The 26,818-nt window shown below is 44.0% G+C and overlaps 1 protein-coding gene and 1 long non-coding RNA gene across 5 annotated transcripts in view; one reads left to right on the forward strand and one right to left on the reverse strand.

Moving 5' to 3' along the window:
* LOC139772568 (zinc finger protein rotund) overlaps positions 1-26,818 on the reverse strand; it is a 162,517-nt gene that overhangs the window by 12,520 nt on the left and 123,179 nt on the right. The window lies entirely within an intron of this gene.
* Positions 17,861-26,818, forward strand: part of LOC139772589 (uncharacterized) — a 64,100-nt gene continuing 55,142 nt past the window's right edge. For both annotated transcript variants that reach the window (XR_011718169.1, XR_011718168.1), the window contains exons 1-2: positions 17,861-18,132; positions 18,206-18,354. This is a non-coding gene — a long non-coding RNA (uncharacterized lncRNA). The remainder of the gene's footprint in view (positions 18,133-18,205; positions 18,355-26,818) is intronic.

The following is a 26,818-nucleotide window of genomic DNA, read 5'->3' on the forward strand; positions in this document are numbered from 1 at the left end:
AAGTTGCTGTAAACATTTTAAATCCTTTTAACACATAATGCAGTAGACACAAAGGACACGTAGACTCGCATGGATTTTTATAATTTTTACATCTTCGCGCGCTATTTAACAGAAGCAGGAAGAGAGCGATAATCCAAGCACGCTAACGGCAAGTCGGTTAACGATCGCTTTACGGTTGTCGTGGATCGTGATTTATTCGGTAATCGATCGACGGTCTCGCTCGAGGCTTCAACGGCTGACTTGGCGCGTCCTTTAACGGGTTGGAGCTGCTATTTTTTTTATTTCCTCCTTTCGAAACACGTCCTTGCCGGTGTCAAGTTCGTGCATAGTCCACGTAACGCGATAGTCGCTGTGTTGCGCGTCATTCTCTTCTTTTCTTTTTCCTTTTCGCTCCTTTAGCGCGGCAAGCAAACGGCGAGTCTGAGAACGGCGCGAGAACAATTAGAGGAGGCGAGAGGAGAAGCACTATTTATATTATCGACATATAAATTATTAAATCGTAATTATAGTGTCTGCTTATATTTAAAATAGATTATTTGTGGTGTTTCCTCTCTCTTTGCAAAACCACTGTGCAAAGATTTCAGGATTCTATTTACGATATTTTTATACGATAATTAATTCTTAATCGTCGTTAATTAAAATAAGGAATAATGAAGGAAATAAAATCAAATAGAGCCGTTCTTCAGATCGGGACATCAAAGCGATAATTTCATCCTTCTCCGTCCGTTGAATATGCAGTATTCGCGCAAACTTGAAAACAATATAAGGTCGACAAACTTATAAGTAAATTCTGGCTTCGTGCGCGCGATCTTCGCCACGCATCATTATACATGTGTTAGAATGAGGGATTAGCTTAGTCAAGGTTTCTCCTGTCGCGGAATAAATCATCCATGTTGTGGAATACAAATCACGCCAGTTCGTATCAATGGATCGACAAATCAATGCTTCTAATTGATAGACGTTAGACCCTGAGATAAATGCTCTGCAAACTGTGCGAAATTTATTTAAAATAAACGAGACGAAGTACGCCATAAATCCTAATAAAAATACTAACGAATCCCAAAAGTGGGCGATTATAAGCTTCTCGCGGTCTTCAAATTAAATTTTATCTCTTCTATTCGTTGATTTAATTGCGAAATGTTTGAAAGAATCGGAGGAAAGGCCGCTGATTGGCAGACTAAATATTCGCGTATGGATTCTTCTCTGCGAGAACTTGGAGAAGAGATCTCTCGCCGTTCAATGGACTTGATTCAATTAAAGAATTTCTCGATGCAAATCAACGGCGGCGCCAAATAAAAATTGGCGGTTATAATTGACAGAAAGCTTGGTCCGATCCGCGGAGATGCGAGCGCGACTTATTCGAGCAGAATTTGAAGGAAATTCCGTTGAAAGAATCTCCGGATTATACGATTAAACGTGAATTAATCTGTAACGCGAGCGCGACGCGACGCGCGAAACGAGCGGCGCTGTGCGCGACGCGCGACGGCTCGAAGTAGTCCTGCTGAATTAAATCGGACAGCCGGAATCTCATGCCTTCCGTCCCTTCCCACCCCCCCCCTCGTCCTCCTCTCTCCCGCGAGAGATGCGCCTTCAAGAAAAATAATAGCGATAAATCCAGAAATTACGTCGGCCAGACACTGCGCGCGCAGGTATGCGAAATTAGCGCCTCTAATTACGAAACCGGCGAGGAACTATGCCCGCCGGGCAACCGGCTAGTCCTCCTGTCATTTCTGATTAATCGACGTCGATTTACTTAGGCAATACTTAAGAAGCCGAGACGAAGTACATTTGCCGCGGCGGCGCGGCGACGCAGCCGGGTGTATAAGTCGTATATATACACCGGGATCATCAGCGGGATTTTAGAAGCGCGCGCGCGCGCCGTGTTAAATTCTCGAATTGGAATCGAGCCTTCTTAAACGGTTCTCTTAAACAAAAATCGGTCGATGAGGTCATCTCAGCCGCGATGCACACGTAAGTCGTAAGTTTCACGTTTCTCTCGATGAAATCGACGATTAATTATCACGTATTCGCATCGCATTCGTGCCAACGGCACAATCGACATGTATTTATCTCGCCGTATCCGAGAGTTCAGGACGGTATGCGATCGTATGCGTACGAGAGAATTTCGTCATTCGACACGCGGCTCATAGAGCTCCGTAGCGTTATACTCCGTGATGGATGACGGTCCTTCGCATCTAGTCTATGTATATTTGCCGTTCCGTTTCCTCCTCGTCTGGTTCTTGAACCTCCGCGAAGTAGTCTACGAAGTAGCCTCGGGGCCAGATCTCGTAAATTCAATTTAAATATTTCGACCTTAATGATCGTCGGACGACGACGACGAGGAGAGGAAGGCAAAGCCGACAGTCAAGGTCGGCGTCCGATAAAAGTACTATTTAATTGAGCAATTGGCAATCTCCTACTTATTGGGGATATATCTCTCTGCAATTTTTATCCTTTTCCTCTATTTTTAATAAGTTCGTTTCGAGGACATCGAGAGAAGTATCCGAGCGGACTAACGAGATGTGCCCAAGTTTAGAAAAAAAAAAAATCTTTTAAATTTCCAAGTCCAAGGTGTCTGAAAACTCCAACATTCGTGATCCTGTCGAGCTCACGTGTGGTCAATTCATTTAACATTTCGATTACCCAAACACAATGAATATGTTAAATAACGTGTTAATACATAATTCCGAAATTCGTTTCAAAATACAATATATATTGAATATAATATATGCACACGTGATTGAATATATTTATTGAATATATGCGCGATTTCCTTCACGAGGAACGAGATGTTTCAGTACCGTATAATCTTCTAAATTTCAAATAATGTGATTTATGGATTTATACATTCTATCATGCGCGTTGAAATTGATTTGCGTCATCGTGCTCGTAAGATAAAGACACATATGTGTGTCTTTCACAGCTTTCCCTAGTAACGTTACTCACAGCATGCCGGAATTTATAAAATACTCGATAAGCCGAAGTCAAAATAAAACTGCCGAGATAATTAATTTTATCGAAATAAAAGGCTTTCTAAATGCGATTGAGTTCGTTACGATTATCGACATTTCGCTCTCTTGCATTTAGCTCGTAAAGCCAATTCATTAAGGCGATAAAGACGTGTAGCGATCTTTTTTGCAAACAAAAGCTTCAAGCTTTGAAAGCGGCTTATTAATCACGTAAAAACGCCATGGTGATTAAGTGGGGATGTAAAAGTCATTCAAGACTTCAATACTTTCGTATATAATGAAACAATGGAACTTATTAAAAAATCGCGAAAACATCCAATAATTGGAAGCTGAAGCTCTTGTCAACTTCACTTTAATCGACTTATCTTAACTTTGGACACATTTGCTCGTGCCTGGCGAATTTCGATTCGTCGCAAGTCTCTTATATCGTGCAGCACATTATAATATTTATAATAAAATTTATTGCTAAAGCAGTATTGTTATAGAGCGAACACTGAAATTAGAATTTCTCGGATTCTTTAATAAATCGTGTATCAATTCATATATAATATTCATATGAACTATTACCGTTTTTAATACTATCGCATTTGATATTAGCTAACGTTAACTGCGAATCATACCTATTAATAGGCCGTTTTTATAACCGCACTAATTTACTTAATAGTAATAATTGCCGCTTCGCGATCGATGAAGCGTACGGAATGTACGATGACGCTTTATTCACGTGTATTTCGACGTGAGCCGATTTTACGAGAAACGGTTAGGACACAGGCCGGGAATTTTTCCGGGAAAGGTATCTGCGTAAATACCGAGCTGGAAATACACGAGTTAATGAACAACGCAATGCACGTGTAACAGCGTCGTCGTGCTCCGGTTCTCCGCTCGCCCGGAACTGCTGCAGCAGCGCGGTCCGGAGAAGTCGGTGACAACCTGTTGATGGGAATTTTCGTAGCCGGGTTGACGCGCCGCCGGGTCAAAATCAACCCGGCAACCCGCGATAAACTATAAGCTCCGCTCAGCCGCGATACTCCGGATAATTGCGGCGACGCGCGCATATACGCGAGATAATTTCGAAACGTTTCGGAATGCTCTCCAGCACGCTGCCGAGGCGAAGCGGAAATAATTTCGCGAAAAGCACTCGCGAAACGGCGTCTAAAGATCTTCAGATTCATCGAAGAGACGGACAGAAGCCGCGGTTACGTAACTGTCGATACCGTTGAGGTATGTATGAAGCGATTCGGAACCAACGACCGAAACTGAGAACCGGAATTAAGGAACTAACGATTTAAAAAAAAGAAAGTGAAAGTATCGATATACTAGCGGCAACTAGAGTCACGTTCGAAGATTTATCCGGTCGATAAGTAGAGTCTATTGACTCCTTATGCCTAAATAATTAAAATTCCTGACGATTCGAAGTTATCTATAAATTAGAAGAGTAAAAGTAGATCCCTTAGAATCTCGGAGTGAATACATTTAAAAAGTATTCATCGACCCGTATGACTGATTCCTTCTGTATGTTTTTCTTTCTCTATCTCCCCCTCTCTCATCTGTCTCTTGATCTTCAGCGAAGATGCTGAAAAATCCTTGAACTCGTGCATAAAATTATAATAAATTTGTAAGAATCGCAGCTGGCGAATTGTAGCCTCGTTAAAAGATTTAAATCAGTTGCAAATCTCGGTGTACACGTGTCATGTAAGACAATCCGGCGTCTGACAGCGGCACGATTATGGTTATCGGGCGACACCGCGCTCGCACGGTTCAAATCGTCTAATGCCAGTGATAAGGTCGCTCTCGGTGAGCAGTGACCTTTATCCAGCAGCAAGTTCGTCCACCGAGCCAGGCGCGTTCGCGCGGCTCGGGAAAGGCGGCGATATATATATATCTATTGTTTCGAAGAAGTATTTATATTCTAATAAACGGAAACTGACTCGGCGGATTCCTGGCCGGCTCGATCCAGAAGTGCGATTTGCGCAACGCGCCACGTCTCGGTTGACAGGTTTTCAAGCCATCGATTCCCGCTATCGTTTCGCCCGGCACCAGCCGACATTCTCGAGCCACACGGCGTTTTGTCTAATGACACGCGGCGATTGTACACGCGAAAGCGCGACGGTCAGACAAGTTTCCGCCGCGGCGAAAATCCACCAGATGTGCCGCGGTATATATCGCGACACGTGACACACGGCTGCCCGCACAACTTCGTTATTATTTAGCCGCGATAAAGCTGGCTGTAACTGTAACATTCGTCGGGAGTTACTTCCTGAGGTTATCGTCGCTTGATAATACCGTATCCCGAAGAGGGGATCCAAACACAATTAGGGGAGAGCGCGCAACTAAGGTTTACGTTCGTATTACACGAATTATATGTTGATCATTAAAGTCTTCATAAAGTTGCGATGACGATACAGATAAGAACAAAGTTCCGCGGTTAGCATGCGCTAATCGGTGAAGCAAAAAAACAAAAATGATTACAATAATAGTCGGACAAGTTGATAGAAGGTCGAGGACGTTGCCAGCAAAGGCAGCGATGACGAAATTGATGAAGCTTTGCGAAGTTGGCCATGAGAGAGACAGAATCCTCGTGCCACTTTGATCGATTCGATTGGCGACAAACCGCTTTTCTGAGAAAAGCATCGATAAATAATTCGACGGTAGACACAGAGGGAACGAAGTGTCCGAATATTCGAATGATAATGACGGAAAGGATCATTTTTACGGCGTCAGGAGGAACGCGCGCGCGACGGAGGCGCAACGATCGAAACGGCGGCGACCGGTTTCCGACCTCCTCTCTCTCTCTCGGGGACTCGCCTCGTCCTCGTCTACGACACGGCAGCTGGCAGGTGCCTGGGAGAATATCCGCCCGATTCTTTATCTACCCAATTATACAATCCCTTGTCTAATTGGCTAACCTCTGGACCACCCTAACGAAAAACAAGAACAATTGCCTGCGGATTCCTCTTCACGCCGTCCGGCGACTTCCGTGCGCCGTATTATGCTCTTCACGCTCGATGTCGCCGTTTCCTCCACGTCGTATTACGCAATTGGGCAGCGTTGCGCAAAAAAAAAAAAGATTTAACCCACTAACGTCGGTTTTACATAGATTAAGCTTAAAACGCGGGATTTCATGACTGGCGTGTTCGCGTTTGTTTAAATTTTGTCCTTTTTTAAATTCACAGTCAGGTAACAAACGTAAAAGTTTCTCTTATTCGACACGATAATTTTAATTGCCGACGAATTTTTTCTATAACGACCGATCTCCCTCTTTGTTACTTGGCGTCGCACTTTCAACACGCAGTTTTTAGCATTTTATTGCAAATGCCGAGAGATAATGATAAATGGCACTGCCCCGACGCGAGGGATTTAAAACGCACGATCGTGTTTGAAACAATATACAGTAATTATGGACCGGGTTTAAGCTGGTAGTTGATTGGCCGCGAAGCCCCGCCATTCATTAAACCCAAGCGCGGCCGCGCGCTTGTTGAGATCACCGAGCACAAACTCTAAACTGGTCGTACTAAACTGGTCATTTATACGCGAGCCTCATAATCGGACATCACATTAGAGTTCCGAGTTCACAATTCGGCAAAATAGTTGTGTAATCAGTACCGATCGACATTTGGTGGCTTACGCGATCCATCGCCGGCCGATAATTAGTGTTTTGCAACTAATTACACGTTACATTGGAATTCATTGAGCGATACCTGACCGGAAACCATGTAAAAATATTCGATTACGTTTCTGCCGGGACGTTTTCGCCAATCCAGATTTCTGCGGTGGTTAATCAGTCATCGAGAAACGAATTATTCCGGTATAATTGGCGAAAACAGAAACTTTATTTCCTGTTTCATCCTACACGGAATTTTAATTGAGCTTTAGGCCTGATTAATCGGAACTGCCTGACTAATCGAAAGAAATATAGCAACAAATTTTCGTCAACACATTTTGTTCTAGGAAGACAGAATCGAATGTCATATTACTATCTCTTTTAATACGCGTTATACAAGCGGGTTATCTTTTTACAGAAACTTTTTTTACGTATATTAACGATGTTTGCTTATTAGGATGGTTGTGGCAATCGCACGTTACAGCAGTAACTCCAAATTCGGCGGAATCAATGCCCGCGCCTATGAAAGAATAACGCACGATCCAATTTCTGTTGGAAGCAATTCGAAACAGACGCGGGCGCGGCGGTTCATTCTCTCCATTCCTGCCATTCATTAACGTAGAGACCGTGGTTTACTAGGAACGGTTTCAGAATCGCTTTAGCCTCGAGACGCGAACAAAAACCGAGCCGGTAGCGCTCGCGCGCCACGGGAGAAAGGGTAATTAGTAAGAGAAGAGGAGAGAGATCAATGTGTGGAGGACGTTGCCTTATCCCTAGAACTGCACGGTGTTTCGCGCTCGGATACGGCGTTCTATAAAATAAAACATTTTATAAAGCACAAAGCGCTTCTCTTTGCGCGAGATAATATTTTATTAAACAGCAAGCCGGGCGCGAGTAGATTCTATCGTCGTAAATTCTGCGCGTTTCATTGAACGCTGCAGAACACTTGAATGAAAATACATCTTTTTTTTTTTTCGACGAAATTTCTGCATTCTGCGCGGGTCACTTTCGATCGTGATAACATTTATCACGCCAGGGGGAATGCGTAAATGTAATACCGTCGGTAAAACACCGTTCGCGCATGTCTGAGTGACGAAATGGCTAGCGGTACGCAAATGCGAAAAGTATTGCAAGTCGTAAGCAATTACGCACAGGAAGGACAAACAAAAAGAAAGAGAGAGAGAGAGAGAATGCGTCGAGCGAAGTGATTCTAGAATCTAGACGGAATGTAACGTCGTTGTTTATGGACGTGAGGTGTGCTCGCGCGCGGTCTTCGGGCTAGAACGAGAGCCAGGGACGCGTCAGCAGCGCGGCGAAATAAAAACTGCCCAAAGGCATCCGGGCGTGAGCGGGAACGAGCGATGGCCACGGCGATGAGATGAAGTGGTAAGGAAAAAGCAGGGAAAATTGATACGCGATGAATGGAACGCGCGGAAGAAGCACGAGCAAAAGGAGAGTCGCAGGATCATTTTTCCCGCTTCGATGTTTCCGCGCTCTCTCGCAAGCGCGGAGAAACGCGTTCGCCCGCAACAATTGCCCGTCGTAAACGGACGGCCTCTCTCCCGAGTTCGCGTTCGCCGAGCAGTGATTGAAATACGAAAGAAGCGCATTTCCCTCGCTGATTATAAGCTTCACAGCGATCCTGCCCCTTTTCGGGGCGATATAATTTCAGAGAACTTCATCAGTCTGCTTTATCTGTGTTTTTTCCGTTCTCCGCAACAGTATACCGTCGCGTCGCGAATTGATTAATAAAAAATAAAACGACTCAGAGATCATGTGTAACATGTTAATATAAATACACGTATATTGCAAATAAACTGCAGACAAATAGAAAATATTGTCTCGCTGTAGAGGGTACGGGTTTTTTTCGATAAATATTTCACCCTATACTTCACCCATAGCGCGGGATCCACCCTCTCGTAGTACGCGTGTCATCAGAGATAGAGGGGTTTGCGGCGTAAAATCGGGAGATGGTATATCCCTTGGCTATGATAACTGCGGAACCGGAATGCGGCTCCTAGGGAAGGATTTTTTTTTTCCTATTAGCAATAGCTGGCGCATACGCGTGCACGCACACCCTAAAAGGCGAGATCTGCGGCGGCCATCTGCGCCCCTCGTAAAAAGGTGCATACGAACGCATGCAGCCTTGTTCGAAGAGGTTGGTTTTAGAAATCAACATTGCGCCGGTGTTTCGCTACGACGCCGACGTGCCGATCTTCGATAATTAAAATCACCAACGGAAACGAGACGGAGACGAAAAAATAAGATACCTCGGAACACAGGGATTAAAGTTAGAGTCTCTTAATGTGGCCAGAAACTGTACGGGAAGTAAGTGAATAATAAAAATTTCGAATTGCCTTCCTTCTCTTCGACATCTTAATGCACGAAAATTCCCAACGCGGCCGGAGCACCGTTCGATTTTCCATTCGAAACGAGAAAAAGCGACAGAGAGGGACAGGGAAAATTATAAAAGGGGAAAGGAGCGAGAAACGACGGCGAACAGCACGAAGATAAAACGAAAAAGCGGAGCGCCGATATTCGTTCGGAAGAGGAGGAGAGGAGGAGAAAAAAAGGGGGAAAAAAGATGGAGGCGAGAGGCGAGGCAGGAGGAGCGGACCACGGAGGCGAGGAGGAGGAGGATGCCGACGAGAGCGACGGCGCTAACGATTCCTTAATGAAAGCTGAAGCGGCGCGGCAGAAGGCTAGCCTCGTGTTTCGGAGCGCCCGGGTTCTTTTACGCCACCGGTCCCACCCTTTGTGCGTATATACGTGTATACGGGGTGTCTCTGACCAACCGTATTCTCCGCCGACGATAGACGCCATGCGAGTTAGCGACGGCGGGAAATTATCGTGGATTGTTGAGCGAGAAAATCGTCTCCGTATCGTGACGAAATATTCGAAGACAATCGAGTTTTATCGAATTTTATGCGTGTCACATAACATTTCGAATTTGTATATTGTATAATTATTATCGGTAGTTCTCTGTTTTTATTACTCGTAATTAAAAACATACCGTGTATTAAATCTATTATCACTAAAATGTTACGTCGAATGAAATTAAATCTAATTTATAGGAAATGCCATGTATCTATTCGTCGGTCAGGTTGCAATTAGATAAGTAAATACAGTGTAATTATGCACACGCACAAATCCTGTAAATACAATGTATGTGTACGTGCGTGTGTGCCTGGTTATTATGTGTATACATGGCATAAGTTTCATGTTTATGTACGTAGACGTGAAGCACGAATACCTCCGTAAACGGAATATTTGGCCAGATGTATCACAAGTTTATTCGCGCATGATTTTCGTCCGGACTTCATTCTAATTATAATGTTACGCAGTTTGCTCGTAGCAATAAGCTTCAGCAGCACGCGAAACATACATGCGCGGGACTCATATTTATCTAATCTTAATACGACATTAAACTGTTTCATAAGTTGCATACTCCATTTTTCTAATAGTGGCTATAAAATATACAACGAAGTCGTCCGCGTTACAAAAGAGAATATAAATATAGTTTATATTAATACCCAAGTGTAATCTGTGGATCGAATGTATGCCAAAGTTTAATTTAGCACATTTAGCGCGTTTTCTGTGTATCACTCTTATAATATCCAGAGATGGATGATTCGCCGAAAACCAATGTAAGTCTGGAAACTAAATCTAAACGGATTTTCCAAACGACGAGCATTTCGTTGCAGGTTTTAAGTAGCTGCGTACCGTGGCGGAATAAGAAAAAGAAACTTCTAATGTAATTTATCATAATTTTCATTATCATAAACATTTCTTTTCATCACGGTCGGAAGATAAAAGAAGAAATTATGCCCCCCTCCCTTCTTTTTCACTCTCTCCGTCTGTTACGTTTTTTTTTTTTCGTAAGTACTAGAAATAGAAACGCGTGTGAGTTCTACTATCTCAACTTCAGTCGAACACGACGCTTTTTTATAACTTCCGTAGGAGAAATATGGTATCCTGTGTCCTCTCAGAGAAGAAAAGGGTCTCGCGCTTAATATATGCCACAAATCTTTATTTTCTATTTAAGACCGCGACGGGCAAAAGTGAGATCCGCTTTCTGGTCGAATCTACTCAAAGTTATCAAAACATGTCGCTTCGGAACAAGAAACAAACGCATCGCGCGATACATGACACAATTTGTAATTTGTATTGCGCAATTCAGTGAAGATATTTCGTTAGAGTCGAAGATAATTAAATAAACTAATTAATTGACGTAATACTAAATAGATATATTAATATCCAAGTAATATTCAAGGAATAGCGTAGATATATTGCGATGAGATAAATATTAGAGAAGTATGTTTCGATCATGATCGAAGAAATAAACAAAGCACTTGTCGTACATATAATAATACGAAGTCCAAAAAAGCGTCCGGGCATGACACAGTGATTTCGTAAACACAATTTGAACGAGAAGAACAAAGGCAGAGTCGTCTCCGAACGGCGCAACTTGATTGGTTGTGTCAAATTGTCACTAATCGTTTTATTTCGCTTTTCTCTCTGATATACATTTTATTAGTTTTCTATAATATATCTTACCCTGAATACCACATAAAACTATTGTAATTTAATTATTAGTGTAAAATCATACGTTACATCCCTCTTACATAATACTAAATAGAGATATTAATATCCTAGAAAATAATATTCAAACGATACTAGAATGAAAAATTGGTCAATTATCATCATTGAGAAAGAAGCGAATATATATATATATATATATAAAGCTCCCCCCCCCCCGAGTTTTATTCGTGTGATATAAACAATTTTCAGTTCTAACTATACAAGTTTTCGAACATGAGAAAGCGATCGCGAAGTAATTTGCATAAAACTCCCCAAAAAATCCCTCTCCCTAGACGCTCGTTACCGGAATTAATTCTGCTGTCGATTTGCGCCGGTTTCGTTATTTTTCCCCATTGTGCAAAGCATTGCATTGCGCTTCGTTCTCCGTTTCTCCCGAGTTTCTCTGCAATTTTCTACGAAGCGGACGACGTGCATTCGGAACAAAAGGACTTTTTCCAGTGCATCGAGTTACGCGATCTCGTTGACGTACAAACGAAACGAGACTACCCCTGGTGACGAAAGAGTTATTAAAACGCAGTACCGAAGCGAATTAACGATATTCTTTTTCGCGGCCTCTTCCTCCCTTTTTATCGCAACTTTAGCTGAAAGCTTGTAAAAAAGCGTAGGCCGCGTTTCCGTTTAATAACAAAATATCGTCTACATTAGCAATTTCGCACGAGTACGCGAAGGAGATACCACTCGAGCTGAAAGTAACAGTTTCTCCCGACGCGCTCTCGAAAGCTGCTTTTTAAACAAACGCGTAACGCCGCGCTCTTAAATCCAGCGGTGTTAAGGTAAAAGTACCAATACCCGGACATGTACCTATATCTAGACACCTTTATTACTTATAAGTATAACGCGAATTAAAATCAAAGATAAAAATATTTTGTCTTGTAGTTTGAAACTATAGCTATAGTATCCAAACGTTTATTTCCATAAATTTATATATTTTTTAAAGGTGTCCAGACATAGATACGTGTCCAGGTATTGGTACATTTACTTACTCTTAAGTGTCCGGGTATTGGTACTTTTACCTTACACGACGATCGAATCTGCCATAATATTTCGACACAATTTTCCGAATCGACGAGTATCAGGGAGCCCGAGGATCCTCGCTTTCTCACAAGACGGCGACGAACAAGAGCCCGCTGGTAAAAGACTTTTTAACAGGTCAAGTTTCAGAATCTCAGTGACGCACAAATGGAATTACTCGTCGAATGCGAAGAAAAGTATAGAGCTCTCCTGCGCTCCCCTATCCCTCCCTCCAATTCCCACTTCCCGCTTCCCTGCCATCCCTTTTCAATCCACGGTACCTACGCTCCTTCCTCACCGGCCATTCAAGATTCGCCCCCACCATCGGGTGAAAGATGAGGAGCAAGGAGGAAAGTGAGAAAAAGAGACGGAAAGAAAGAAAGAGAGAGAGAGAGAGAAGGAAGAAAGAAGATGCCTCGATACACGGGGAGTCGATCGTATCGTTTATTTCTGTACCCCGAGCAGATTATCTTTTTCGTTTTCCAGCGGGCCGCGCGCCTCGCAGAAGCCCTTATTGTGACAGCGTTATTGTCGTACGGTTCTGGAAAATTGCGCACTGTGAAAGCATTCTTAAGACAGGCGGCTGCCTCACAGAAATCCTCCTCGTTGCTTCCTACGGATATCTGGAACATGCCCCGCGTTCCTACGTAAGGCGCAACAAGGAGAACCGATCGGAATCGATCAATGTTGATTTTCTTACGACTTACATTCGCGTTTTATTTCACTTATTTCCTTTCATATAGAGCGTATTCCCCGCCTTGTATTTCACATCCTGACACCGCCTTTCATCCGCGGATGGATTCTTGAATTCCCAACTCGAGATGGACTCGTTCTCAGCGAACCCGTTAAGAAAATCTACGATTTCTCAGCGAATTTCATTCCAAGGAAAGATGATAAATTATTTGTTTAGAAATTTAATTTTACATTACATTACCACCGTTCTTCCGCAATTTTGAATGACCCGCATGCGTGATGGCTTTTTTTATTTATTTCCGTGGCAATTAATAGTAATAGATGAGAAAATTCGCAAGGCGGTGTATCATCCCTGTGCGGTCGGCTTTATTTCCCGACGCAATGAACTCCTTGTCTCGCGAGTCCGCCAGAAAAATTCCGAAGAACTAACAGAGAGATCGTATTACACCGATTTACATTTATTCATGACTTGGAGCGTGATAATCTCTCTCTCTTTTTCTCTCGGGCCTGCGATGCTCCTTGGCGCGGCCGCCCGCGCGCATTTTAGGAGCAAGGATGTCTAATTCGATCCCCGTAATCCTCTCACGAGAGACAACGCTCGCGCGACGCGACGGGGTGCTACGAAACTTACTGCAGGAAAGCAGTTAAGAGTGGATTGATTTTTTATGGGCTCTCGAGGACTAAGCCCGCTTCAAGGCGACCTTTTATCGTGACAGTTTCTTTTTATTGAGCGTAAATAATAATTGTCCGCGTGCAGTTATGCAATGCAGTTATGTTACGCGGTCAGGTCAGACGATTTGGAGGATACGAAGCTTTTCGGCGTCGCTTCATTTCGACGACGTATACGTTTTCGCGTGGCCTATTGCACTTAGAACAATCTCCGTGAGTTTTAATTGAAAGAACCGAGTAGCAGCGAATGCAAAATAAAGCATCTTGTAGATATCGATGAAATATTTTCTCCTGCTTGTTAAAAATTTATAGCCTATAAAATCATTTTGGCCTATGCCATGAATATTTATGCGAATCACTTAGTCAAATCATATGCGACGGCAATGTTAATCGACCGTGCTTATATTCCACAGTATTTCGATGCATTCGATGTATTGTAACCATTTCGTATAGCAATTCCCCATTCATATTTTAGTATGAATGTTAAGAATGTCAAGAAATGAAAATTAAACCGTGAAGAGAGGTTGCCAGTTCAATAAGTTTTTCCAAATTTATGATTCTTGTTGTATCCTTGTCCCAAATGTCTTATTTACTATAGGTACATATATGTCTCGGGCGACATTTATTTCGTAAGGTTTTCATTTAGTACTTCTTGTATTGTATAGCTCAAGAAATAAAAGAAAGAAACAAGAGAAATAATCACTTTAAGGTAAATCTTCAGAATCAAAGTCATGATTCAAGTCATGATTCTTTTACGAATGCCATTTTAGCCACAATCATGATTAGCTTTGAATATAGCACTTTGTTTGAACTATATCATTTCAAATATCGTTAATTCGTAATTTTTCACGTATTGAGAAAAAATTCAGATAGATTACAATTGTAAATACAATTTAAATATTAATTTAAATACTAATTAAAAGAAGGCAGTGCGCGGTTAGAATTTTTTTAACGCAATTATTATTAGAAAAACTAATACATTTTGTTAATCTAATTTGGATTTTCTTGTTTAGTTTATTTGAATAAAATAAACCTTTCTTCGTAAGCGTGTGAATTACTCGTCTGCGCCCTCTTCAGAAATCTCGTGATCCGATAAAATTTGTGAGTTTCCGAAACGCGAGATCGAATAACGTGCGTCACGTTGAATTCGTGGTTGACGCTGATTTCATTCGGGCGCTTTATGGGCCTGTTTCGCGCTTATTGTCGCGAGGAATTGACGAACATCCATCCTCTCACCGTCGTTCCATTTTTCATAGTCATCAGCGCGCAAATGGTACCCCGCGATGTGACTCAGACGTCATCGCTCTTATGTTCCTTCATTTACATTCATAATTTTGCGCATAACTTGGCAATCTACGATTTTGCATATTGTATGATTTCATTTAATTGGCCTTGCTCCGCCGGTGTGCTTTGTTCTCAAGTTAGAGCAGCTTATCGAGGAATCTCTCAAAATTGCATTCTTAGCCGTTTTAAATACTAATGTGAATTGTGTGTTAATTATTATCAAAAGGTCAAAGAGTTGTACAATATATTTATGATACAACTTAAGTTATTTAGAAAAGCTCAAAAACGTGAAACAGTTTTTCATAATGTCGTTCTGTAATTAGTTAAAGGTATTTGAAAAAAGTTACGCAAGCTCTCCTCACATTTATGTTTTTATATGTCAAACTTTTTATCAATTTCCCAGATTTAGCACCAATATATTAGTACCATTAACGCGTATTTATAGCCTGAGACCTATTTTAACGCAATTACAAGAATGTTGATTGACGAAATGAGTTTCGTGTGATATAATAAATAACTAATTGTCAGTATTGCATGGAATTTGCAGTAATATTTATACGTTGTTATTTTATTTAGATTCGAGTATCGTGCCGCTGAGGGTCCACTATGTGCACGATCGCCACAACATGGAAAGTAAAGAGATAAGTGAGTAAACGTGAATCCGACAAAACATATGCGAGCCCGTACTCCACTTTCCTCCCAAAGATATTTCCTTTCGCTTATTTTCGCGCAATCTTAATCATACCGAGCGCTCGCTCGCGCAAGCATAAAGTAATCTCGCTCGTAATTCCGCGCGCGACAGCTTCAGTTCTCAATGCTGAATAAAGGGACAAGTGGCCGTAGATAAATCGAGGACTTCGGCGCGCGCAACAGCGGTTTAACCCGCTCTTTTAAGAAACACGAGAGAATTAATCTCCAAGTTGAGGAAATTACATTTGCATCAATCTCCTCGAATTCTTAGGGAAAAAAGGGAAATAAACGGTCAGAAGGGATTATTATTGTACAGAACTCTGCTCGGTCACGAGCAATCAACCCTTTTTTTTTTAAGTGTCTCAACCTTTTCGCGCCACTTCTTTCCGGCCAAGATCTCTCGGATCGCGGTCGCGGCGCGAATCGAATGAAATCGCGACGGGTCTCGCGGATCCGAGATCAATCGGGAGAATACGCTCGATACGCTCTGTCTCGCGCGTCCTTTACCTTCTCGTCCTCGTGCGGCGTGGGCGGCGTGGGCGGCGTGTACATACGCGGCGCGTAGTCGCCGATCGAGGAAGCGCCGCCGGTGGAGGAGCCCTGGCTCCTCGGCGGGCTGAGGTCCGGGATAGCGGCGTGATAGTCCTGGTGGAGTCCGGTGGGCATCACCCCCGCGGGCAACACGGGACGGTACTCCATCGCGCGCACCTCCATGCCGATCGTGGCCGGTCCCTCGGCCGCGGCTGCTCTCCCGCGGCACCGCTACCACGGGGGGTCTCCGATCCCGCGTCTTCGGCCTCCTCGTCGTGATCCTCGCGATCCACCACCTCCTCCGCCACCACCTCGTCGTCGACGTCGTCGTCGTCGTTGTTGTGGCTGTCGTCGTTGCCGTCGCCGTGGTCGTCCGGCGGCGCAGGACACGCGCGGAGGAACGCGCGGGGCTGACCTTGACGTGTCCCGCACTTTGAAAGTCTCAGCTGCTGCGACGACCTTGCACGACGTCGCGGCTTCGCGCGATCACGCGGCTCATGGTGCCGATCTTTCGGCGGAACGACCGGTACGAGACGTCGCGATCGCGTCTCTCGCCTCGACGGGCCTCTTCCGACGCAGCGATCGGCGCGAGAACGGCCGATTCATCGATCTCCTGTCCGATCCGCGACGGCGGTCCCGCTCATCTCCCTCGATCGCGCGCACACCTCGCCGGGTGGCACGCGCGACGTCGAACGCAGAGCGGCGATCGAGAAAATGTATTTAAAGAGAGAGAGAGAGAGAGAGAGAGAGGGAGAAAGAGAGGGTTGGAGAGACGACACGCTGAGAACGAGAACCGCGCACTCGCGAACGGAATTCACCACTCGTCGCCGGTCGTGAAGCGTGCGGACAATTTTACGCACCGGTTAAGGGGAAAAATAAATAAATAAATAGAAACAAGTCAGGAATCGTAGATGCCAAGACGATGTCGTCCTCCGCTTGTTCTTCCGGACGTGTCGAGCAGTACACCAAACAACCTGTCAGGTGAGACAGAAAATCTAAGCGCCGGCGGCTCGCGGCTTGCGCGCGACTGCGATATTACTCCGTTTTCTCCGCTCCGGCCGTGCGTGTGCTCCGTTAGGTTACTACCTCAGGGTGATGCTCACCCCTTGGCTACTTTTTGCCGACTGAATGTTTTGCGCCGCCGTCGCGGCCCTCGGAACGGCCGGAGCGTGCAGTATCCCCACCAGCGGCTTCTCTCTCACCAAGCCGCCGGCTAAGCCGAGCGCGCTACGACGGCGCGCCGTCTCGCTCGCTCCTGTGGCCGTCGCGCGTACAGCCGATCCCCCCACCATCCTCGCGAGAGAGGCCGCCGTTTCTCTCCCTACGACGACGACGACGGACGGAGGCGACGACGACGACGACGACGACGACGACGATGGTGGAGCGACCGAGAGGCGAGCGTGGAGGCTAGGCGCATACGTGAGAGAGGCACGGAGGGATAATTAAGCGGGTACATCGCGCGTCCTCCGTACCACCGTCTCTCTGGTTCACGCGCATTCTCTCTCTCCCTCTATCTCGCTCCTTTCCTCTCCTCGTCTCTCTATCTCCCGCCGCTCTTTCGAACCACCGCGAGATCACTCCATCCTCGTCGTTCGCTCCTCGTGTCTCCATCCTCCCTGCGTCCCCCCGCCCTTCCTTCTTCAGCTCCTCCTCTGCTTCTCTCACACGCTTCTAGACCGGCGTCTATTTTACGGGTGCGAGGTTACTCCGTTACTCTATCCTCGGATAGAGCCCGATGAGGATCGTCAGTAATCGTTTTTTTTCTGCATCGAACAAAAAAAAACAAGTCATCGCGCGCTGACGACCGTCTCGTCGTAAACGTTTCTGGAACGTCGCATCGGTAGGTCGGTCGGTCGGTCGGTCGGTCGGCCGATCGATCGAGATCGCGGAATGTCAAAGAGCACGTGTAATTATCGTGAAATCAGTAGAGAGTTCGCGAACCGTCCACGGGCATTCATAAATCAGAATAATAGTACGCGATCGCTCGATACCCGTCATTATCCGTTGTTTACCCGTCTCCGCTGGGTATATCGCTTCCTCCGCTCGCGGAAACGTTTTCTTTTCAAGAAACTCAGTCCGACGGTATATTACATTTTTCATATAAATGTACGATTTCAACGTTTTTCCTCGTAAATAAATCGCCGCCTTTCGATAGATGCTCCCGGGGATTGGGAGAAGAGAGAGAGAGACAGCTAGGTTGCAGCCGGACAGCGAAAAAACTTACTTGACTTCGTCTAATAGTTCAAGTAGCAAGGGGGAACGAGAGAAACTAGCTCTAAAATTGCGCCGATACCTCTTCTCGTCGTAAGTATATATCGCTCGTTATAAATCGGGATACACATTCGATGGTTGAAGCGACAGTAAGGGGATGCTGGAGTGACGGCCGAACTTCCTCGATGTCGACAATGTCAACATTTCTAATTTTGTTTTCCCTATATCCGGCTTTGTCTAACGAAATGACATCTGTCCTTGTTCGATTGCTGCGCCATCTCTCGCTACATGCAATACTACTCATCATATCAACCTGCATGTGCTTTTGCATATATATAAAAGTTGGACACATATAACTTTTTTTCTACACTTTTATCTTAGTTCTAATTGCACGATATTGTTCTTAAATGTTTTCCCTAAGGGTGCTGTAATTTTGTACATATAAACTGCAGTATTTTTGTATTGTCGTCAGTGACAGCTCTATGTGCCGAAATTTTTAATTTTTTTTTCGTTTTTGATGTAAAATCGACTGCAGCACCCTCCGTTTTTGTGCGTACTTTAATTCTGTAAAAAAGTTTTTTCAATTCCGTAAAGCCAATTCAAAGTTTTGCGTGTTCAAAAAAATGTCGGTAATTACTGCCACTACAGCATCCCCTTAAGCAACGATATCTGCACCCTTCCACCCTATTTCACCCTGAGACATCCTCCCTGCCTCGCTGTCCTGCGCGCAGTACCGCTCGATCGAATTCGAACGGGGGCGATTTATAAACCGCCGAAGAAGCGTATCGTCGTATCAACCGGAGATATAAAGCTCGACGAAAAGTTTCACGTTGTCGCGCGTAAGAAAGGCGGAGAAAATAATCTCTCTCTCGTTCGCGTTTAATCGCTTATTTGCGTTCGCGTCTGCAAGTAGCGGCGCATAAATTTCGCGCGAGGGAGTGGAAGGGAAAAAAAAAGAAACGGGCGTCGCGCAACGGTCGTTATGACGCGATGTTAATCGATTTGTCTGGAGAAGAGAATACGCTTTTTTTTTTGTCGGTTTTTCGACCGGGCCGGACAACTCGCGAGGTTTTGAAACCTGTTCCCCGCGTGATCGATCGCTTATGGAATGTGAACTTTACCTCGTCTAGCCGAACTTTCTCGCGTGCGCTCGCGCGCGCGCGTGCAACACGTAATGGATGCGCATCCGCCGGTTGACACCGGCGATAATTATAGCGATAATTAATTTATCACGAGAGTCGCACGCGCGCCATTGTACGCGTGCGCACGCGCGTGCATCTATAATGCGATTTTATCTCGCGATTTTATCCCGTTTCCATCCGCCAGTGAACTCACGCATGTTCCTTTTTTTTTTTTTTTTTTTTCGGAATACGCCAAAAAAGAGAGTTGTATGTTCTTACAAAGCTACCCTCTCGCCTCTACGTTTGTCCTGCATTTTCTATCGTTCTTTCTAATAGATTTACAAAATCTCAATATCCTTCACGTCTTTTCATTTCTGAGATATTGGTCCAGAAACCTTTGCCGTCGCGCTAAACGTGACATTAAATGAGGTGCAATTTTTCTACGTTCTTCTAAAATGACTTACAAATATAAATGAAAGCTTCTTGTTAGATCATGACAATACGATGTTGATATCTGTATTAGAGGTAAGAATCGTATGTCCGTATGAGTTTTGGTCAAAATGGAGTTAAGGACGTTCTCCGGTCCTTATACTAGAGAAAATCGATTTTCTTTAGATTTTCTTGAAACTGTGAATATACGTTAATTTAGGTGTGCTTTATGCGTGGTATAAATTTCAGTACCTCTTCCGGTATAAAAAATAAAGATACTGAGCCTCAAAGTTTCAAAAAAAAATTTTAAATTTAATTTTTTTTTAGTTTTGGCATTTTTTCTTTATAGAACTCGACGAGAGGAGCAACTTTGGTCCTCTTGGCCAACCTCGTATCTCTTACCGTTTGGCCTGGAAAATCTTTTCATTAGTAAAAGTTGAAACTTTGAGGCTCAGTATCTTTATTTTTTATACCGGAAGAGGTACTGAAATTTATACCACGCATAAAGGACACCTAAATTAACGTATATTCACAGTTTCAAGAAAATCTAAAGAAAATCGATTTTCTCTAGTATAAGGACCGGAGAACGTCCTTAATACATTTTCCAATATACCAGGAGAATTGTATAATGGTAAAGAGTCTTATGTTTATTATTACTAGTTCCTAAGATACAATATTTAGAAAAAGTATTGAAAATTTTCATACTGCCTTAATTTTGATTAGTTATAGCGTGTTATTAGCTGTTACTATTAAACATGTCAGTTAAATTACTATATTAAAAACTCATTAAATCTATTTGCTACTTTTATTTTATATCTAAAAAAATACCATTTCCCTATTTAAAACTTTACACCTTGTTCTCTCTAAATTCATAATAATAGAGATACGATTCTTTACCTTTAAGAATGTTCAGGCAGTGCAGGCAGTACAGGTATATTTTCCCTGCCAACCTAAAAGTTAGGTTGCTTATATGTACCATCAGTTTCAAAAGTTAAAGCACTTTTTGAATTTGGCAACATTGCATGGCATTCGATAGTGTGCGTGCCACTCATAGTCTCCTCATCTGTAATTGAGGGTATGTAAGCGAGTCGAGATAATGGCATCAAAAATTTTTACTGATAATGGAAATGGAAACAAAACATTTTTATGGAAACGACAAAAAACTGAGTCTCTTAATAAAGTTAAAAATTGGTATAGATAATTATGTCGTCTTACTCGTTCTGCTTGCAAAATTTCGTATCTTTTTCATCATTTTTCACTAAGATATAATACTTTTTCCCCCATTTTCCATAAGACACACTACGTGTAATTTTAATATTTAACTTTCTCAATTAAAAGTTTCCTAAACAGCCTCAAACTTTGACAGAATTTTTTTTGTAGTGAAATCTACAGAATCTATTTAGATTCAAAGAATTTTCATTATTTTAGTCGTAATGCCTGAACATCCTTAAGGTACAGATATATAATTTCATAACAATATTATATAATTGCCGTAATGATTGCTGCGGATTGATATCACGACTGCGAGCTCCCCGCTTTCAACGAAAAGATAAAAGTTTTTCCACATAAATTTTTAAGTACAACTTAAAAATTTGCATAAACTCTCTTGTCCGAAACTTTTCCCGAGTTTCCCCGCTTGTTATTCGAGAAACGGCGCGTCCTTGGGCGCAGCCTTCGCGTCCGTATTCTTCAGCGTCGGTCCGTAATTACTCGAATTTTCTCACTCGATTTAAACAGTCGACTCTCGTTCGCTCCCATCCGGAGAATGGATCGCTCGCGTCGAGGAAAAACGCATCGTCATACGTGGTTGCCTTCTGTTGCTCGAACGCTCCTTATACCCTCGGCCCGAAAAATCCACCCGGGTACAAGATGACGCATCGTTTTCCTTACAGAGAGACTCCTGCGTGTTCCTCGCCATATAATCTCTCTTCCGCTCGTTCCGTAAACTCGGTTCGGGGATAATCTTTTCGCGTTGTAACGGAACACGCGGGTCCGCCTCTGCTCGATGAGATAGTCGAAATTTGTCAAACGCACCGTGTTACGTCTCCATAAACGCAGCTCCAAATCTCACCTACCTTCCCTTTGTCGGCGGAAAAGAGACAGCTATTATTTCGTATCTCTCGACTATATACCAGGTCACGACACATGCGCTCCCGATACTCGAATCCCCGAATCGGCAAACCTCCGACTAGGAACAGAAGACACCGCTCCCACGTTTGCGAGCGGCGGCAAATAGGATGGGGGAATGAATCGGATTAAAGATTTTGCCAGCTCTCTGAGAAACGATGCTGCTGATCAGACGTTAAGACTGATCTGCCTTTTGACGACGAGTAAATTGACGCGAGTTGTGCCACGGTGTCAACGACTTTTGAATTTAAAATCCGATTCACCTTCCTTGATACAAGCTTTTGATCTTGATTAAAGTCTTGATTAAAGATATCTTGATTTTGAAGATCAAAAAAGTTTAGCTTATAAGCACCATCGAGAAAAAGAAATGTGTCGCGCGATCGTTTTTTGCTTTACGAGGCGTTGCAATGACTCAATTAGTTTTTTTTCCTTTCATCCCCGAATTCTCATTTTTTCGCCTTCCTCCACCCCCCCTCCCGCCCCGGTCTATCTCTATCTCTCTCGGTGCTGAGCCGATCTGTCTGCGGTTGACCGACTTTTTTGCGACACATTTTAACCACCCGTTGTTGATGTCACCTGCCCCTTTTTTTCGAGACCAAACTGTACTTCTCAAGCCTCTTTTTCCACCCTCTGCCGCGTTAACTTCTACTTTTTTTTCCCGCGTGCCGACACTTACGAACAGTCGGATGTATTGACACGAATGGCTCTAAAAAAAGAACGTGGAGTGGAGCGGCGGATTCTAATAAGGGGAGACGAAAATGGGAATATGTCGGGAGCAGAGGGTGCGGGCTATACATAAGCCACCCTGCTTGTCGGTGGATATTTAAAAGTGGCGGATCAATCACAACTGATTTTGGTTTTGGTTTTCTTTTCCTTTAGCAGTCGTCAATTCGTTTCACACAAACAACAAAATCGTAATGCAATTATGTACAAATAATAAGTATGTTTCAGATAACAGTATAGAAAATTATGATTAGTTACGTTCTTTTAATCTGTTAATTAAAAATATAGTTAGCTTCTTGTTCCAATAAATCGGAAAAATTCAAATGTTTCTTCGACATTCCCATCTTTCAGGGAAAGAAATTTGTTCTAAAAATACAATTATATTTTTAGAACAAATTTTTTTACGATACGCTGTGGCATCTCTTTCGCAAAATTGTTGCTACATACAAGTACTCGATGCGAGACGATATCGCGATTAATAAATTAATTAATTAAGACATCATTAGACATTCGAACACAAGGACTTCGCGATTGCTTTGTTAAAGCAAGAGATTAAAGCGCCTTTTCAATTAAATGGATAACCCAGTTTGCGTGCGCAACGTTGTGAAATGTTCATGGAATTGCCGTAGAACTGATCGCAGCGCAACCGTGAAATCTCAATTTAAGCGAAGACTTTTGCGCAACTTTTGCCACAACAAAGCAAACCGTGACAGAAAACGACGGACTTTCCCGACCCGCGATGACAATTATCTGGTTATTCGCGCGAATGGATGACGCATGTAGGGCACAAACAGGAGGAGGGGGACCAAATTCGAAGGGCAGAGAGAGAAAAATAGGTTTAAAAAAGGCCAATTTTTCGGAAGCGGGCCCCTGCGCATGCGAGTCAAGCGGAAAGAAACCGTACGCTTCGGCTCACGGCTGCCATATGTCTGCGTTTCTGAAGCATTTTCGCGCTAGGACACCTCTCGCTCTTTGAGGACGCCGTGCGTCCTTCGATCAAAGTGAACAGCGCGCGAAGAGACTCATTATTCAGACTTATCGTTGCGTAATATCTTTAATTCCTTTCTGTACAAACATAGAAAATATTGTGCCTTGTATACGTAGAATCTAACCGCGTATACGAATTTTTAGCATGCAATTTCTCGCAAACACTTAGCCGCTCTTGTGTAATTTCTGACAGGTCCATAAATATCCGTGATCACTTTCATTTTTTAAAACATTAAATAGAAACTTCATCAAATTTTAATTGAGAGAAATTTCAAACAGAATAGTTGAAGTACCTCAAAAAAAGATATTTAAATATTTATTTCTCAGAAAAATGTTTAAAAAATATTAAATAATAATGTATTAAATAATCTTTTCTAATTGTCGTTAGGCATATAAGTTGTGATCATTCTTATACTATTTGATTATCAATGAACTACGCAGAAATAACTGCCAAAATTTTTGCAATTCGTGCACCTGGTGTGCATTATAGAAAAGCGAGCAAAAATCTCGAAGCTGCGCAATATGTAGTCAAAGATAGAACTAGAAGATTGCCCACCGTTCCATCGCTTTGAGCGACTTAAACTCCTAAAATCACTTGTACCGAGGTATCACGGTGTGATATCTTGTCGCGGGATGAGCCGCAAGCGGCAAGAAAGGATCCGAAGAAAAAAGAAACGTGGAAAAGAAGGCGAAACACGGGCGGTGCCGACAGGACTGCGCGCAGATAGAAATCGCTTTTAAGGTGTCCGCGTAAGTAGGCGCCTTGGCACGTTTCATTATGATTAGGAGCGACCAAGCGTGGCGCGAAACGGCACGGCGCAGACCATTCCGTTGCCTGGCCTCACTTCCAATATACCGAAAAGCAGCGGAGCGTGGATCGCGGCCGTTTTGCGTCTTCGGGGGAACTGTAACCGATCGGATCGGCGCGCGGATTGTCCCCGGCCGCCGATCCTGAACGTATCGCGGAAACCGTGCAACCTCGGCACGGGTCCCACGTCCCCGCGGTCGCCTGCAATAACGATAATAATAATAACAACGATCTACAAGATACAAACGAGAAAGAGAGAGAGATGGACACGTTGAGTCTGGTCCAGCTCCGTGGTATTGTACTTGTTTTTTCCTGCCGTCTGTTTTTTTTTCTCTTTCGCCAAGTGCAGCGCTCGTGCGTGAGAAATTGCCAATACGATCAGACGTGATATATCGATGTAACGCTTAAAACGACAGAGGCTCGCTCGACGGTCTCCGTCCTCCATCCCTCTCGCTCTCCCGTTTCTCCGCCTCTCATTGCGACACATGTCGCGAGGAAATCACCGCCCGCGCGCGCGCGGATCAATCCGAGGTCCTCGGACACGCTCGAAATTGCGTGCGAAAATCTCCGCCTGGCACGAATAATAACGAGATATCGCGTTTATATACCGCGGGATGTCGATGTGAGATTATCAAGTCGCCGCGATCGATCGAGCTTAATGACGGCGATCGGTCACCGCGCGTCACCCTTATTAAAGGGGGCGCCCGTTTTTTCCGTTTCGGAAACGGCGTTTCGTTGACGAAACCGGGGGTCGGTCAGCCCGCGTTCGGATCACGGGTCCGGCAAAAAAACCGGTCCGGAATGATTCCCGCACGCACGTTACGCGTAGCATCTGTGCGCCTCGGATCTGCATATGGTCCGGGAGTCTTACTGGCGCGACATTCATCCTCCTCTCTCTCTCTCTCTCCCTCCCTCTTTTTCTCTCTCCCCCCTCCCTCCCCCCGCTGCGTTTTTTCCCTTCCTTTTTCACTCGTCTCGTATCGGTGCCTCCCCGCCTTGTTTAAGTACGGTGGACACACCGGTAGCTGTGCGACCGCTCGCCTCGTCACGGGGGTTGCGAGAGACTTGCGAGAGAAGGGAGGCGCGCGAAGACCTCGAGGAGGGGCCTCACCAGGCCGCCCTAATTTTAAACCGTGCTTACAAATCGTTTGAATGACAATGATCGACGTAGACCTTCGCGCAGAACTGCGAGACGATTTTCAACTCTTCTTACGGCCTCGCGCCGATCTTCCGTTCCATCACCCTCCGCTGATCTTCCGTCCCGTTCTATTCCAAAGGGGATGCTCGATCAGGCCGGCTCTCGACCTGACGGCGCGACGTAACCCGATATGCAAATATTTTTCCCACTTAAACGCGGAGATTAATGATGGTCGCGGAAAATTGGCGACTGACTTCCTTATGCCGAATTCATCGCGACTTCGCTACGCTGTACGTATCCGGGGGATTTAATTTTCGATTTTTCTAACCGGATGGCGGAAGGGATCCCGTGGGATCCCTCGACGCAACGGCGCGTTGGAACGATCTTTCTCGGATGTTAAACGTATACCGTGTGCAAAGTATTTTGATTCACGCGTGATGTTAATTGTCGAATATCCGCTTTAGTAGAATGAACAATTAAACGCAAGCAGCTGCAATTTGGATTAGATTCCCCTCGAATGCGAATATAAAATCGCGTATAAAACCGTTAATCACCCAACTTTCCTATCAACAATTGCAAAAAGTAAAATGAAGTAGCTGTTAAAACGGGCCAATTAAAATTACTATGTCGAATATTATCGCGTTAAGAATAAATGCTATATATATTGTATATATTATCACGTGTATTAGTTGGAGAAATCGAACACCGGCATTGGAGCAAGGTCGAGTGACTCAAATTGAGTTTCGTACGTTTCGAAAAGAGAGAAATTGAAAAGAGTCTGTCTCTCGTGTTTCTTGTAACACGAAGAATTTTCGGCCGTTTCGTGTATATAACGCGGTCACGGCTTGATGTTTCTGTCACATATAACAGGCGACAACAACGCCAGCCGTGTACTCGGTTGGACCAACTTGGTATATTTTTTCCTCACGACCCACCTCGGCCCCCGCATAGATTCTGTACCCGGACGAATTAGAGACGGGTGTCAAAGCGGACCGTGCTCTTTCTGAATATTTCTGACAACCGGTAGTCCTTTTATGATGAATGGAGAAAGGCACAACGTGCAGGTCCGAATCGATGGCGAGTGGTATCGATATCGCCGTCGATCGATCGCACCCTCGATTCTGTCAGTCTTAAAAAGTAAAATACGCATAATCAGAGAAAGGGCCAAAAAGCACATATGACAGTCGTAGTCGTGGACGTAAGTAACGCACAAGCTTTGGCGTA

Source organism: Temnothorax nylanderi, unplaced genomic scaffold (genome assembly GCF_030848795.1).
Source record: "Temnothorax nylanderi isolate EJ_2023f unplaced genomic scaffold, tnyl_v1.0 TNYL_tig0051_pilon, whole genome shotgun sequence".
In the NCBI taxonomy this organism is placed as follows: domain Eukaryota; kingdom Metazoa; phylum Arthropoda; class Insecta; order Hymenoptera; family Formicidae; genus Temnothorax; species Temnothorax nylanderi.